This window comes from Phacochoerus africanus, chromosome 2, assembly GCF_016906955.1.
Source record: "Phacochoerus africanus isolate WHEZ1 chromosome 2, ROS_Pafr_v1, whole genome shotgun sequence".
Classification (NCBI taxonomy): Eukaryota; Metazoa; Chordata; class Mammalia; order Artiodactyla; family Suidae; genus Phacochoerus; species Phacochoerus africanus.
This window is the reverse complement of record NC_062545.1, coordinates 208,754,193-208,769,613: the sequence shown is the minus strand read 5'-3', so window position 1 is coordinate 208,769,613 and position 15,421 is coordinate 208,754,193.

Here is a 15,421-nt window from a genome sequence, read left to right as displayed (position 1 = left end):
ACACCAAACATTAAAATATGAAAAGGAAAGATTTTTAATGATAGTTCAAGATGACACTAGGAGAAGCCTCATAAGGCAGCACATGGTGTGAGCTTGCCATAGGCGCTCAGAGGGTGGACAGGTCCATTCAGGCTGGTGAGGTGGAGGTAGTTTTCATGGAAGAAGTGGAGATTTGAACTAGATGTATTGGATTAGGTAAGGGGCATAAGGGAGGTATTCTGGGTCGGGGGAGACCTGAAGGAAAATGAAGAAACTTTTAAAAGAAGAGCAAATAATCCAGAGCGGTTTGAACAAAAGATTCATGTAGGAGAAAAGGAACTTTGGGTGGGAAAGGCAGACTGAGGCAGGACGTGGATTGGGAAGCCAGGCTGAGGAGCCAGAATTTTTATTGGATGTTAAAGACGAGACTTTGAAGGTTTTGAGGTACTTATTTTGATCTGAACCAGTCTGGGCACCAGGATTCTTAATAATTTATGCTCCCAAAATGTGTTTGGTTTGGTGGGGGGGATATCTTTTTGGGTATCTCAGTGAAAATGACTTAATCTAAAAAATTATGATTGAATTAATTAAATAAGGTTTTATGTATTAAAAATAAGACTTCTTATTGAAATTTCCTTATTGGTGATTTCACAAATGCAGAGTTTATTACTGAGTAAAATTCTTGGCCACGTATTCTGGAACACAAATTATTAACTCAGGTTTTGCAGGGAAAAGTTGATTGACCAACTTTCATTCTTTGTGGGCAGAGGGGGAAATTTTGGAGGAAAAAACCCAGCATTGGATTCAGATCCAGAAATACCACATTTTGAGTAAATTTGGATAAAAATTTACATTTTAGGGCCATTTTAGAGACAAAAATCTAGCATGGGATTTATGTCCCCAAAAGGCCATTTTTTAAGTCGCATTTGCTCTTCAACTGAGTTTTCTTCCAGAGATAGATCTGGGATTATGATGTCTGTTATAAATGTGAAGAAAGGTCAAAAAGTTTTGTGACTTTCCCAGACTCACACAGCTAGTGTTTGGTGGAGCAAGATTCTCGGGAGCATGGAGGAGTCCATGGAGTAGCATGTTGGCGGTGCATGGGTTCCAGAGTATCGGAGAAGTGAATATATAGTCAGGGAGGCAGTTGTAGCCAGGAAGGTGGGGGTGATGACAAGATGACTGGGGATAAGGCAAGAAAGAGACAACATGAAGATTTTGACCTGAGGTGACACCACCAACCCAAACAACCACCCTACAGTCCAGGTGGTGCTGCACAGACACAGAAGGGCTCCCAGCCAGGGCTAGCCAGAGCAGAGATGCTGAGGGAATGAAGGCATTTACTCCCAGGGACCTTGGGCAAGCGGTCTGATGGTTCTGAGCCTCAATTTCTCCTGTGCATAATGAAGTGAATTATAAGCCCTGAGGGCAAGGTGTCAGGTGGATTAGATGAGAAGATGGGGACAAAACATCTGGCTTAGTCCCTGGGGCATGTCTGTGTTTAGCACAGATTTTTTTTTTTCTTTGCTTTTTAGGACCTCACTGGTGGCATATGGAGGTTCCCAGGCTAGGGGTCAAATCAAAGCTATAGGAGCCAGCTACACCACAACCACAGCAAGGCAGGAACTGAGCCACACCTGGGACCTGCACCACAGCTCACAGCAATGCTGGATCCTTACCCACTGAGCAAGGCCAGTGATCTAACCTGCATCCTCATGGATACTAGTTGGGTTCGTTAACTGCTGAGCCATGACGGAAACTCCAGTACAGATTTTTTTAATGTGTACCCTTAAGTACTATCAAGCTAGTGAGGAAGAAATGATATGAAGACATAGAGTTAGTCTAGGAGTGAGGATGGCATTGGGGTTGACATCTCAAAACACAAGAGAGGCTGTAAGGCACAGGAGCTCTCTTTTTGTTATCCCTTCTCATAGAGCGTTTAAAATTAGGCTGAAGAAATACACACACACACAAATCAGGCAAAATCGAGTGGCTGCCTCCCGCCAAGGACATGTTGTAGGTAAGCAAAGTGGGCTGAGGCAAAGGCTTGCATTGGTACATGCCCATTTGGGGATTTATTGACAGTATTTGATGATGATGTTGTTTTCCAGTTTCTAAAATATTTAGAGCTTGCACAGGGAAGAGCCAGGCTTTCAGGTTACTCGCATAGATATTGGCTGGGTATTAAGTCAGGAATGTGTGATAACCCAGAATCATCTCTCATGCAAGCTCAGCATTGAAATACACAAGGTCCCAGGATGGTAAAGCCAGAGAGGTTGGGGAAAAGTCAGGATACATATGGATTCTTTGTAATTGTTCTATTTTGGGAACTATTATTATGTATTGCCATGTTGTTATTAACGCCCTCAGTGCACTCTTAAGTTTTTATTACCTTGGGTGATTCTGTTGTTTATTTGCTATAACTGAATAATTCATACTGGTAGGCTACATTCCCGACATTTATTTAGGATGTTGAAGAGCAATAGATACATTGGATAGCAAACCAGTAGAATCACGGGATGAGTACTGAAGGGTGTAGAACCCAGCCATTTACAAAGATGATAGCAGATCTAATAAAATTATCCTGGATTGCCCTGTTTTCTTGAGCTCTTCCAGAATCACATTCTTCCTAACATTTTCCTCCATGAATTTTTTTTTTTTTTTTTTGCTATTTCTTTGGGCCGCTCCCATGGCATATGGAGGTTCCCAGGCTAGGGGTCGAATCGGAGCTGTAGCCCCTGGCCTAAGCCAGAGCCACAGCAACGCGGGATCTGAGCCTCGTTGGCGACCTACACCACAGCTCACGGCAATGCCGGATCGTTAACCCACTGAGCAAGGGCAGGGACCGAACCCGCAACCTCATGGTTCCTAGTCGGATTTGTTAACCCACTGCGCCACGACGGGAACTCCTCCTCCATGAATTTTTGAACCATGTTTCTAATAAGAAGTCCCACCACATTATTTGTTTTGCATTCTTCTTTGAAACACATGTTAAGCGGGTTCAGCACAAAAAGGACCACATTTACCTACGCCACTTCAAACATGGAATTCATTTGAAGAAAAACTGGCAGGTTCAGTGGAAGACGTGATCTTTGGATGTCAGATGTGGCTCCGTTCCTTTCTTCTTTCTTGGATGCTTTTCTTCAGTAGAACCTAAGCTATCTATCCATCTTTTGTGTGCATTTGAGGGACATTTCAAGAATCAAAATACTGAATTGTGATACAAGGGCTGTTCTGCACGTTCCCTGTTAGGAAGAGTTAAGGTCTTGCTTGAATTTCAAAGAAGAGTGTGATGCCCTGGCATCACTCAGATGTGCCATCACCCAGTTGCACTTACCCTTTTCCCAGAGCCGGGATGCATGGCTAGCACAGGCAAACTCAGGTTCAGGGAGAGTACTCCCTGCTCACTGGGGAAAACTGTGCCATTTGTTCTGAGAATGTGCAGAAACAGCATTTGATTGGGAAGAGGCCTTAGGTCATTTATCTCCCACTTTTAAAATGATGAGATTGATGTGTCTCCCCAGTGGGTTGTCCCCCTTCTATTCAGCAACAATACACTACCTCTTTTCAAAGAGAAATATGCTTCCAATAAGGGGGGAGAGAGACAGGGGGTGGTAGCAAAGGGGATCAAGCAGCTTTCATTGAAGGAATCATTTTTGATTTAAATATTTTGTTCTAATCTCCAACTTCCTTTTTAACTTGGCAGAATGACCAAAAGAAAAACAATGTCCCTCCCTAGCCCAGTTTACAGCCTGCCAGAGCAGAGGATCCGGTTACTTCTTCCAAATTGTATACGTTGGGTTGTTCAATATATTAATTTTTTTTCTTTTTAAATCTATTGCTCATACACTTAGGGTTTTCTTTTAATGGCATGTCAAAGTGGACTTTGGTGAAAAACCACAGGAGGAAAAAAAATAGAATGAAAAATATAGATTGAATTTAACCAGCTATTTAATGCTTTTTTTTTTTTTTTTCATTCTTTGAGTGTGTTGTGCAAGGAATTCTCTGCAAGTGATACATCCTGTAACTGTAGGCAGATGTAATCCCCTGGCCGTGACACCGGCGAAGATTTCCCTTCACGTTAGAGACATTTGCAGCCATCTTGTTCCCTCCCACAAAGAGGAAGTGTGCAGGGAGGAGACGTCCTGCGCCGAGTGCTCGCCCTGTAATGTTCCACGGTTGTGCTTCCAATTCCCAGGGCACCGCGTGAACCTGGCCTTGGATGGGAAAGCATCCCGGAGGTGATGACCTGGGGTTAGAATCCAGGGAGCACCACAGGCCGCATTCTCTCCTCAGAAAGCCCATTCTCCTCCTTGCTGCCAAGTTGCCCTACTCATCGCTTTGAACCTCCCTTAAACTCACCTCCTGAGGACCTCGCTGGGGTGGTCTCTGCCCACATGCAGTCTCTGTTTTTAGTGCTCTCTCGAGTGTGTCCTAAGAGGTCATCCTTTGCATTCTCTTTGTTTGGTCTTTTCTCTTTTTCTCCATCAATATATTAAAAATGTATTTTCCTTTTGGTGGGAAGTACTTTATGCAGTGGCAGATAGAAGACAGATTTTACCTGCTCACCTCGACCCAAAACAGCTTGAGGCTTGTCCTGTTTGGGAACCCCCAGAAGCATACACTGAGACAGTGGTTTGAGTGCAGGTGGCTCACTGGGAGAGGATCCTCAGAGATCTCAGTGAAGCAGTGGGGAGAGGAGGGACAGAGGGAAAGGAGGCCACTGATGGGCCTCATCAAGCTAGTGGCCACTATGGGCAGCAGGGTTGTGATCCTGCCAAGGAAAGTTTCTCAACCTTGGTCCAACTGACATTTCAAGCTGGAAATACCTGGTTGGGAGGGCTCCCCTGGGGATCATAGGGGGTTTGGCAGCATCCCTGGCCTTTACCTACTAGATGCCAGTAGCCACCCTCCACCCAGCCAGGTGTGATGAGCAAAAATATCTTTGAATCACTTGGCTGTACATTTGAAACTAACACAACATTGAATCTACTATACTCCAATGTAAAATAAAAATTAAAGTAATTAAAAAAATTTTAAATGTCCCTAGGCAGTGCCAAAAATCCCCCTGGGTGGGGGCAAAGGGCCTGTGGTTCCGTGAGGAACCCTGGGGAAGGTGCAGGCGTGGCTGTTGCAAATCTGGCTGAGATGGTGAAGCCTAAGGGATGTGCCAGGGCAGGCACTGGAGAGTCTGCTGGACTCTGCTCCTGGAGGCCAAGGAGTGAGGAGAACCGTGTCACTCAGTGTTGCTGGCTGACTGCAGGCAAATCCAGGCCTGAGACGAAGCCAGAGGAAATACTCTTTTCTGTGACCCCTTCCTCACTCCCCAAGCTCTCCTCACTGGATGTCCTTTCCCCCTTCGCCCCCATAAACTCCTCTCTAACAGAATGTTAGCTAAACCCAAATTCTCCTTCCCTGGCTTATAGACACGCTCAGGTCCTGGAGAGACTTGAGCTAAAGGAAGACCCTATTTCTTTTTTTTGTCTTTTGTCTTTTTTGTTGTTGTTGTTGTTGTTGTTGTTGCTATTTCTTGGGCCGCTCCCGCGGCATATGGAGGTTCCCAGGCTAGGGGTCGAATTGGAGCTGTAGCCACCGGCCTACGCCAGAGCCACAGCAACTCGGGATCCGAGCCGCGTCTGCAACCTACACCACAGCTCATGGCAACGCCGGATCGCTAACCCACTGAGCAAGGGCAGGGACCGAACCCTCAACCTCATGGTTCCTAGTCGGATTCGTTAACCACTGCGCCACGACGGGAACTCCAACCCTGTTTCTTGAGTCTAAGGAAGGAGGCAGTTTCCTAGGGGGATTCTCATTTCTTCCTCAATTCAGCTCAGCACCACAGGTCTCATTCATGTCTGTTACACACAGCCTTTTTTTTTTTTGCCTTTTTAGGGCTGCACTCGCAGCATATGGAAGTTCCCAGGCTAGGGGGTGAATCGGAACTGTAGCCACTGGCCTACACCACAGCCACAGGAGCGAGGAATCCAAGCCACATCTGCAAACTACTCCACACATCACAGCAACGCCGGATCCTTAACCCACTGAACGAGGCTGGGGATCAAACCTACATCCTCATGAATACGATGCTGTGTTCTTAAACTGCGTCCTCATCAATACTAGTCAGTTTTGTTTCTGCTGAGTCACAGCAGGAACTCCCTACACACAGCTATTGAGGGTAAAGGACAGTTTTGAACTCAGCTCTCCCTGTATCTAAAGTGTATGGATTTTTTATTTTCCAAGTGGTTTGGGACAGGTGAGAGGAGGCAGAATATTTTTGGAAGAGGAACATTTTTCCGGAGCTTCCAACACATGGATGAATGCTGAAACAAACCAAGTGATGAATCATTTGGGGTCCTGAGAGTGGGGCGTTGGGGGTTCAAAGGAGTGTGGAGTGTTAGAACAGTGGCCGCTTTCTCTCTACCAAGACCTCAACAGGTAGGCCAGCATCATGACCTCACCCAATCCTAATCACCTCCCAAATGCTCCATCTGCTAAAATCATCACATTGTGGGATAGGGTTTTAATATAAATATTTTGGAAAGATACAAACATTCTGTCCCTAATAAGAGGCATTTCCTTCCTATACCTGTGGGAATATCCTATGGGTAACTTGAATTCAGCAGGTCCCAAACAGAGCCCACTAATCTCCCTCCAGTTACCCTTAAATCTGTCCCCTTCTTGTAATATCTTTCCACCTGGTGATCACATCTATGAAGCTTCTCAGGGCAGAAATCTGGGAGGATTTCTAAACTTCTCCCTTTCGCCCTGCACTCCTCCATCCATCCTCCAACAATGCCTCCAGCATCTCCCAGTTCTGCCTCCTCCTTGCTCCCTCCCACCACTGCTTCAGTGTAGGTGGCCTCTGTTACTCATCCCTCCAACACTACGATGGCCTCCACACAGATGTGGCTGGGATCTGGCATTGCTGTGGCTTACAGTAGTTTTAATAGCTTTATTGAGATATGATACATGTTTCCTTATATACAGGTTTCCCCACACTCTTCCTCCGCTCCCAGGGGCCTGGGTGAGCTTGCTCTGGTTTCCCCATCTCCAGGGAGCTATCTCTCAGGGTTCTCCTTGACCTCTGGGACTGTGTTGGTGACAGCTCTCTGCTGTGACCAGCTTTTAGGTACCACTACATCCTTTGTTGTTTTTCCTAAAATTAGCCCACATTATGGTAAAAAAAAAAAAAAAAAATCTGTTTATCACTCTCTCCCAGTTACCCAGCTTGAGTGTGCCATGAAAGTTAAGTCCAACCCCAGCAATTTGAACCCACAGTTCTTAGCCACTTACACCATGCTTATCTTCTCAGGATAAAGTGATGTCACATCTCTTTCATCTTCTAACTAAACCTGACCTGAGCCCCCTCCATCTTGGGGTGGTGGAAAGCCCCGTGCATCGCCCATCTCCAGCAGAAATGATCAACAGGTAGAGGAAGATGAAAGGAGGCTCTGGAGAGACCACCCTTGGGCCCGGTCCTGATTTCTTGCTCCAGTTTCCTTAGCATGTGGCCATGGGGCTGTCACTGGGGAAGCTGGCCTTACATGATCTGGATATGGTCATCTGCTGCCACCATTGCTCCTTGGAGCTGTTTCCTGTCACTGAACGAGTGACAGCACTCTCAGGCTAAAGACACTGCTGGGTTATGTGTGTGCTGCCTCATTTAATGTTCACAAAATCCTTATGAGGTATAAACTTTTCTTTTCACCAGAAATGAGGAAACTGAGGCCTACTGGCCTGCCTTATATACACAAGAGCTTTCCAGTTTTTAAAGCAACATGTTTGCTTTTCAAACCTAAAATTTCTGGTGTTAAGATATTCTTGAGAGCCATCTCTGGGCCTCCTTATCAGTGGCCAGCTCATTTATAGACTCGGCCTTTTCCTTGATGGACTGAATGTGTCCTGTGTTTATCACTTTCTCTTTCCTCCTCTCTGTTCACATCACAGAAGAAACCCTCTTCCTTAGCTCTCCTTTCCCCCCAGTTACACTTTGAGAGGTTAAAATCCAGAGTGAGTGAGCACGTCTCATTAAAACCCTTTTTCATTTCAAACAGACCATGAGTCTTTCCAGATTCCCTCCTCCCAGCACCTCACTCGCCACTCAGCCCATTTAAGCCCACCACTGACAGATGGACTTCCGTTCTTCCCGAATATCCCTCCTTGGCCAAGAATATTCTATGCATACATTGATGCTGGAACGGGAACATTTGCAAAGCTTTAATGTTCTGAGTCTCATATCCGCGGGAGTAATTTTTCTCAGAGTTGTAGCTGGACAGATCCTCGCCGATGGGTGTAACTTCTAAAGATGGTAGAATTTGAGAGCTGGGCAGTCTCTCAGGGCTCTCCAGGCAGGTCCACTAGAGTCGGATGAAGAATCTGAGGCTGTAGAGCTCAGGGGACCTGTCCAGAGTCACCCACCAACTGTCCAGACCCTGGATAGGGTCTGGCACCTTTCTGCCCAATCTCACATCTTCCACCTCCCACTTCATGAGAGAGCTTTTGACGAGGGAGAGTGTCACAGACAGGGTGGGGGAAGCAGGAGAGGCAGGTCTTGGGCAAGTGGGGACAAGTAAGGGCTTGCATCTCAGCTCTGCCACTGACGCCATGCCCTTGGGTGAGTTGCTAAGCTCTCTGAGCCTCGTAGGCTTGTTTTGAGGATGTAAGGATGTAAATAACTTAGCAAGATGTGAGGCGCAGATACAGGTCAAGGAATGACGGCCTCTCTTCTCTCTCCCTCACGCTCCTCTGCCTCTCCAAAAAAGCTGTCTGCCGGTCAGCCTGCCTCCTGAGTGTGGTCCCTCACCATCAACAGTGACAGCAGCTGCTATTTGTCATGAAGGCTGAATCCCCAAATGCTGCACTGTTGGGTCAGAGAGAGAGCGCCTGATGTGAATCTGGCACCTGCTGCAGCCTTCAAGATGCTGGCTGCCTCACTGTGGCCGCACTTCTTCATTTTATGAGCTTTTCAGAGTGATAAGTTTCAAGGCACAGTTTCAAAGTTTTTTTCACCAGTCAATTTTTGGGTCCACAGATGAGTGTAAATCTGGACATCCCATCCCCTGGGCACGTTGCCTCTTGTGTCACTGATGCATTCATTTCTTGCCTGTTCGCACTTTCCTTTTAGTCGCAGGGCTGAGCTGGTCTTTGTCAAGGGGAAGAGGGTTGGCATACGCTCCCTGCACCTGTAGTCTGGCCTGACCCTCTTCTGCCTCCTACAACATGTCTTCCTATTTCTCCTGTTTTTCAAAGTCTGCTCATGAGGCCTTCACATCTCTGGGTATGTGGATGGATGTGGATGTGGTCCTTTTCCGGATCCACATCTGAGCCCTGGGTCCTTCCTGAACATCGGAGGTTGGTCCTGATAAAGCTTCACAGATAGCAGCCAGACCGTGGCCAGAAAGGACAAAGCGCTCCTGGAACCACACCCTGACAACCCACTGTCCTGCCACCCTGAGAAAGCAAAGGAGGTGGACACCAAGGGGCTGCTGGGGCTGGGGTCTGTCTGAGAAAGTGATGGTGGGAAATCCTTCCAAGGTGACATTCGATCAGACACCTGAGCACAGCAGGAAGGGGGCCAGGTGGAGCCCCCCACCCCTGCCCCAGCAGCCAGAGAAGCCAGTGTGAAGGCTCAGATCAGGGAGAGCAAGAAGCCATGTGGAGGGGAGTAAAGTCACGGAAGTGGGGAGCTGGGAGGTGAGGATGAATCAGGGGAGCCTCCTAGGTCACGGTAAGAAATTGGGGTTTTCTTCTGAGGGGGATGGGAACCAAGGGAGGTTTTAAAGAGGGCAAAACAAAATCTGATTTACGTTTTAAAAGGGTCATTCTAGGAGTTCCCACTGTGGCACCAAGGGATCGACAGCATCTTAGGAGCCCTGGGATGAGGGTTCAATCCCCAGCTCGGCACAGTGGGTTAAGGATCTGGTGTTGCCACAGCTTTGGTGTAGGTGGAGACTGCGGCTGGCTGGGGTCTGATCTCTGGCCCAGGAACTCCATATGCTATGGGGCGGCCAAAAACAAACAAACAAAAAGGGTCAGTCTGGTTGAGAGCTTCCCCTTAGCGGGCGTTGCCATTTTGGGAGGGATAATACTTAGCTGTGAGAGATCGTCCTAAGCATTTAGGATGCTGATCCCAAGCACCAAAGGTGACAAGCATTCCTGTGACAGCCCCCAATGCTCCTGTATTTCCAGACACCCCAGGGTGGGTGGGGCAGGCAGAACCACCTTGGTGGGGAATTGTTGTGGAGAGGAGGCGGTGAGCGGCATGTGTTAATCAGAGACCAGTTAGGAGGATGGCTGCTCGGCCAGATAGGGAAGGTGGAACTTGTGGGAGTTCATGATGAAGTAGACGTTAAAGAAAGATGGGGGCAAGAAGGACCCCTGTCTGCCCTGGTTTTTGAAAATTTGCAGTCTTTCCTCCAGGTTTGTTCATTTGTTGGGAAGAATGGGATAAAATTACATTCTAATTTTGAGATGCTTATAGGAGAGGTTCAGGGGGGACTGGGAGTTCCCAAAGAAGTCAGGAGGCAGAGAGAAATGTGGGAGTCCTCGTGGCTATTAAAGCCACATGGCCAGCTGAGCTCACCTGGGAGGGAGTGTAAGTAGAGCGAGGTCCAAAGGCAGAGCCTTAGACCCTGCACATTCAGAGATGAGGCAGCAGAGGAGAAGGAGCAGCCAGTGTGGAAGGAGAAGAACCAGCAGAGGGAGGCTTCTGGAAGCCTGCTGGAGAGTGTGCCAGGCACTGTGGGGGGTCCTTCCAGGTAAATCACCTCATCAGCCCTGCGAAGCTCATAGGATATTGCAGAAAGAAGGCTCTGGTAGAACATAATCCTCCTGCCCCAGCTTTTGGCAAATGAAACATGTAATTTCGCGATGATTATACTAATTCTGCAGCGTGTTGCCCTTGCTTCTCCTCTGCTGAGCACAGCCTTCAAGTAGTGGGAGCCGGGTGTTCCAAGGTATGATGCGTGAGGGCGGCCTCCATCATTTTCAGGAGCTTAGTAGGAGAGAGGGAGCCCCCACTAGTTCAGGCAGGTTATTCCTGGACATCAGTCAGCTGTTCCTGGATTTTGTGTATGTTTCTAGTAAAATACAATTGATTTCAAACTACCATGGAATGAAACGATTTCTCTGGTCCTCTTTAAAGTAGCAAATGGTATTGAGTTTTCAGATTTCCTTTTATTTTTAAAAAATTCAAGCATGTGCCCCCTCTCTGCCTAACAGTAGGGGAATGGCACCACTACCTGCTGGAATATTCTGCAGCCATTGAGAAGTAGAAAATAACATGGAAAAGTGTTTATATTTTGACATCAAAAAGGTAGACTATAATGTTGTCTATTCAATGGAGCACAACCATGTAATGTAAACAAAACAAAAGAAACAGATGTGCAGAAAAAAGGAAAACATGGTAAAGAACCTGCCAAGATATTAATTGTGGTTTTCATTGGGTGGTCAGAAAATAAATAATTTATCTTTTTCATGATTTTATGCAATTTCTAAATTTTTGTAATGAGTATACAGACAGACCTCATTTATTGCACTTCACAGATACCATGGTTTTTACAAATTGAAGGTTTGAGGCAACCCTACATTGTCAGATGATAGTTAGCTTTTTTAACAATTAATTTTTTTTTCTTTTTATGACCACACCTGTACCATATGGGAGTTCCAGACTAGGGTCAAATCAAAGCTGCAGCTGCAGGCCTATACTACAACCACAGTGATGCCAGATTCGAGCTGCATCTGTGACCTACGCTACAGTTTGCAGCAATGCCAGATCTCTAGTCCACTAAGCAAGACCAGGGATCAAACCTGCATCCTCACAGACACCATGTTGGGTTCTTAACCACAGAAACTCCAACAGGTAATTTTAATTAAAGAATGTACTTTTTTAGATATAATGGTATTTCACACTTAATGTATTGACTACAGTATAGGGTAAACATAAAGTTTATATGCTGTGGGAAAACACAAAATTCCTGTGATTCACCTTATTGTCATATCTGCTTTATTGTGGTAGTTTGGACTCTATCCACAGTATCTCCAAGGTAAGCCTGAGATTATTTTAGAACAATGTTTCCAAAATAGAACTTTCTACAATGATGGAAAGAGTCCATATTTTTACTGTCAAGTCCATAGGCACTGAGCAATTGAAATGTGATTAGTGTGACTGGGTAACTGGATTTTTAATAGCACCAAATTATTACTAAGTTTAATTAATTAATTAATTAATTAATCTTTTTAAGACTGCCCCCATGGCATATGGAGGTTCCCAAGCTATAGGTTGAATCAGAGCTGTAGTTGCTGGCCTACGCCACAGCCACAGCCACAGCCGCTGGGGATCTGAGCTGCATCTGTGACCTACACCACAGCCCACGGCAGCACCAGATCCTTAACCCACTGAGCAAGGCAAGAGATTGAACCTCTGTCCTCATGGATGCTAGTCAGATTTGTTTCCGCTGAGTCGTGATGGAAAATCCCACTAAGTTAAATTTAAACTTTATAGTAATTTGAGGGCAGGGACTAGGACACAGCAAAGTTTTAAGGCGCAAAAAACTAACACAGGTATCTCCCACTTTGCAAAAGTTCACTTTTCACCACTTCACTTTTATGAAGGACTTCTGTTAGTACCCAATTCACTAACTCAAAGAAATCCAAAGAGGATTTTTGCTTTTACAGGAAAAGGCAAAAAGTGAACATAGACTTCAGGGTGGACTTTGCAATGAGCCATTACAGGGGCAGAAAGTGGCCCCAGCAAATTCCTTCTGGGGAACTATACTCAGCATCAAGCTGCCATAGCTTTGAACTGTGTCTGTGAGCCTCTGTGCTTTAACTCGATTTGTTTCATACATGCATCAGCAAGATGTGTGCTAAGGTAATTGTTTCTCTGCTTTAATGCCACTTTGGCTTATGGAAGCTTTCAGGGAAACATGGTACTTTTGGATAGCGGGGAAACCTGTATATAATGAAACATGTATCACATCTCAATAAAGCTATTAAAAATACTCTAAGCATTTAGAATTTGTTCACTATACCAAAGTTTGAATTTTATTGCAATGTGGGGTGAGTTTGGATTTCATAATAGAGACTGTGGACAGAGTACAGGAAAACACTGGGGTTTTTATTTAAATAGTTTAGTTTCTAGCTCAATAAAAAGTGATCCAGCATTAAGCTTGGTCATGCCTGAGTTCAGTTTTAAACTGGGAAGAAACAAATGATATCCTGGATGTTATTAGTTGTTCTGCAAACATCGCTGCTATTGTGAATAATATTCTTTTGTGTACATGGTCACATCTGTATGTAAATTCAAAACATGCAATACCTTTAAGGTGGGAACAGAGCTTGTTATCCCCATTTTATAGATGAGGAAAATGAGGATTATGAAGGTTCATTTCCCAGAGTCATAAAACAAGAAGCGAGAGCAAAGCCTCGGAATTCTTGAAGGCCAGAGGATTTTATTATCTTTCACAATATGGACAAAACAATTTCTGATAAACTGTCTTGGGAAGGGGACTTCCCCCAAGGAGCTGGAAAGATTTGCTATTTTTAAGTCCTTTATTGTTATTTTATTTTATTTATTTATTTATTTATTTTGTCTTTCAGGGTGGCACCTGAGGCATATGGAAGCTCCCAGGCTAGGGGTCCAGTCAGAGCTGTAGCTGCTGGCCTATGCCACAGCCACAGCAACTCGGGATCAGAGCTACGTCTGTGACCTACACCACAGCTCACGGCAACGCCAGATCCTCAACCCGCTGAGCAAGGCCAGGGATTGAACCCGCACCCTCATTGCTGCTAGTCAGGTTCGTTAACCGCTGAGCCACGACGGGAACTCCTGTTTTTAAGTCTTTTAAATGAAAGGTTTGTTTTTTGTTTTGGCTTTTAGAGCTGTCCTGAGATTAGTTCTCTGAAGGTGGTTTCCCTTTATTCGGTTGGATCTGTGTCTTGGTGCTTTCCTTGGGAAACCCAAGTGAAAAACCCTTATGCTTTCATGTGCATTTACCCTAGACCCCCAGCCCTGCAATTCGATGGAATTGAATCCCCTCCTTCCACCATGCACAGCCCCTCTTGCCAGGTAGAGAGTGAGCCAACCATAGTTCCACATCTGGCAATTTAGAAAGATTTAGAAAGATGCTGAGCTCTCCAGGGATCATGTTCCCTGGACCATGGAGACACAGTGGACATAATATTCAAGAGATGACCTCAGTTGGACAGACCACTCCCCTCCCTGTGCTCCCTTCATCTGGGTGGCCTTGAGTGTTTGCTAAGAACAGCAGGCAGCGGTGCTGTTTAACGCAAATGAATACACTGAATGTTTTCAAACCGAAAGTCTTAATCCTTTTTGGTCCAAGTTCTAGGGAAAGGTTGGAGCCAGTTGTGATTGAAAAAAATAAAAAATAAAAAATTGGTTCACCCGTCTGTCAGTACCTCCAAGAAATGTTCACATGAGTAGGACTATCCAAAAAAATGAAGAGTAGCTCTTTTCCAAGACAGATCTCTGGAACTCTCTCCCTCCCTTGCTCAGAACCACTTCCTCTCCTCAAATCTCACTTTAAAACCTTCCTGTTTGCTTTAGCCTATGACTGACTCAGGCCCCATTCATCTTTCTTTCCTCTCTCCCCATGACCACATCCTTCCACTCTCCCCTCACCGGCCACCGTGAGAACACTCGCCTGCCTCTTCCTCCCTCCATTTCTCAGCCCCTTGCCTGTTACCCTGCAGCGACAGCCTGGCATGTGGGGGTTCCTTGCTGGCCTGAGGGAATCACCCTCACCTGGTCCAGACATGTTTGTAAGGTGAGGGCCTTCTCCACCTAGGTGCCTGTGCCCCTGGTCCTCGGAGGTGGAGGATGCCATGAATTTCAGCAGTACTTCTGCCTAGAGAGGTGCTTTGCAAGTTGAATTTTACAAGTTATAGACTCAGAAACTTGAGAAGCAGAAGATTAAAGACCTTGTCATAGACCCGCAAAGATACCAACTCCCAGGCGTATTTCCCTTGGGAGACTTCTGATAGAACCTGAAGGAGGAATGGGAGGAAAACACAGGCCAAACCAGAGCTGTTGTTTCACCTCCAGAATAGAGTTATGATTGTCTCAACTGTGCTTCTTATTTGTCTCAAGTAGCAAGGAAAGGAAATTCCTCAGCAGAGTTCCAAGGTAGGATTGGCCCTGGGAAAAACCATCTCAGAGGAAGCCCAGGTGTTTCAATCCTTGTCAGGGTATACACACAGTACTTCCTAAAGAGTGTGGTTTCAAGTCAGCTGATTGGGCAGTGGGCAAGCTGTGGACTTTCCCACAATGCATCACTCTCCTCCATCCCTAGATGCAGCTGCTTCACTCAAACACCGAGGAAGGTCAGGCCATTCCTGTCTCCACAGTGGCCTCCCTGCTGGTTCTGAAGGAAGTGCTTCCAGAATCCAGCACCCCAGATTTTGTCACATGAAATGC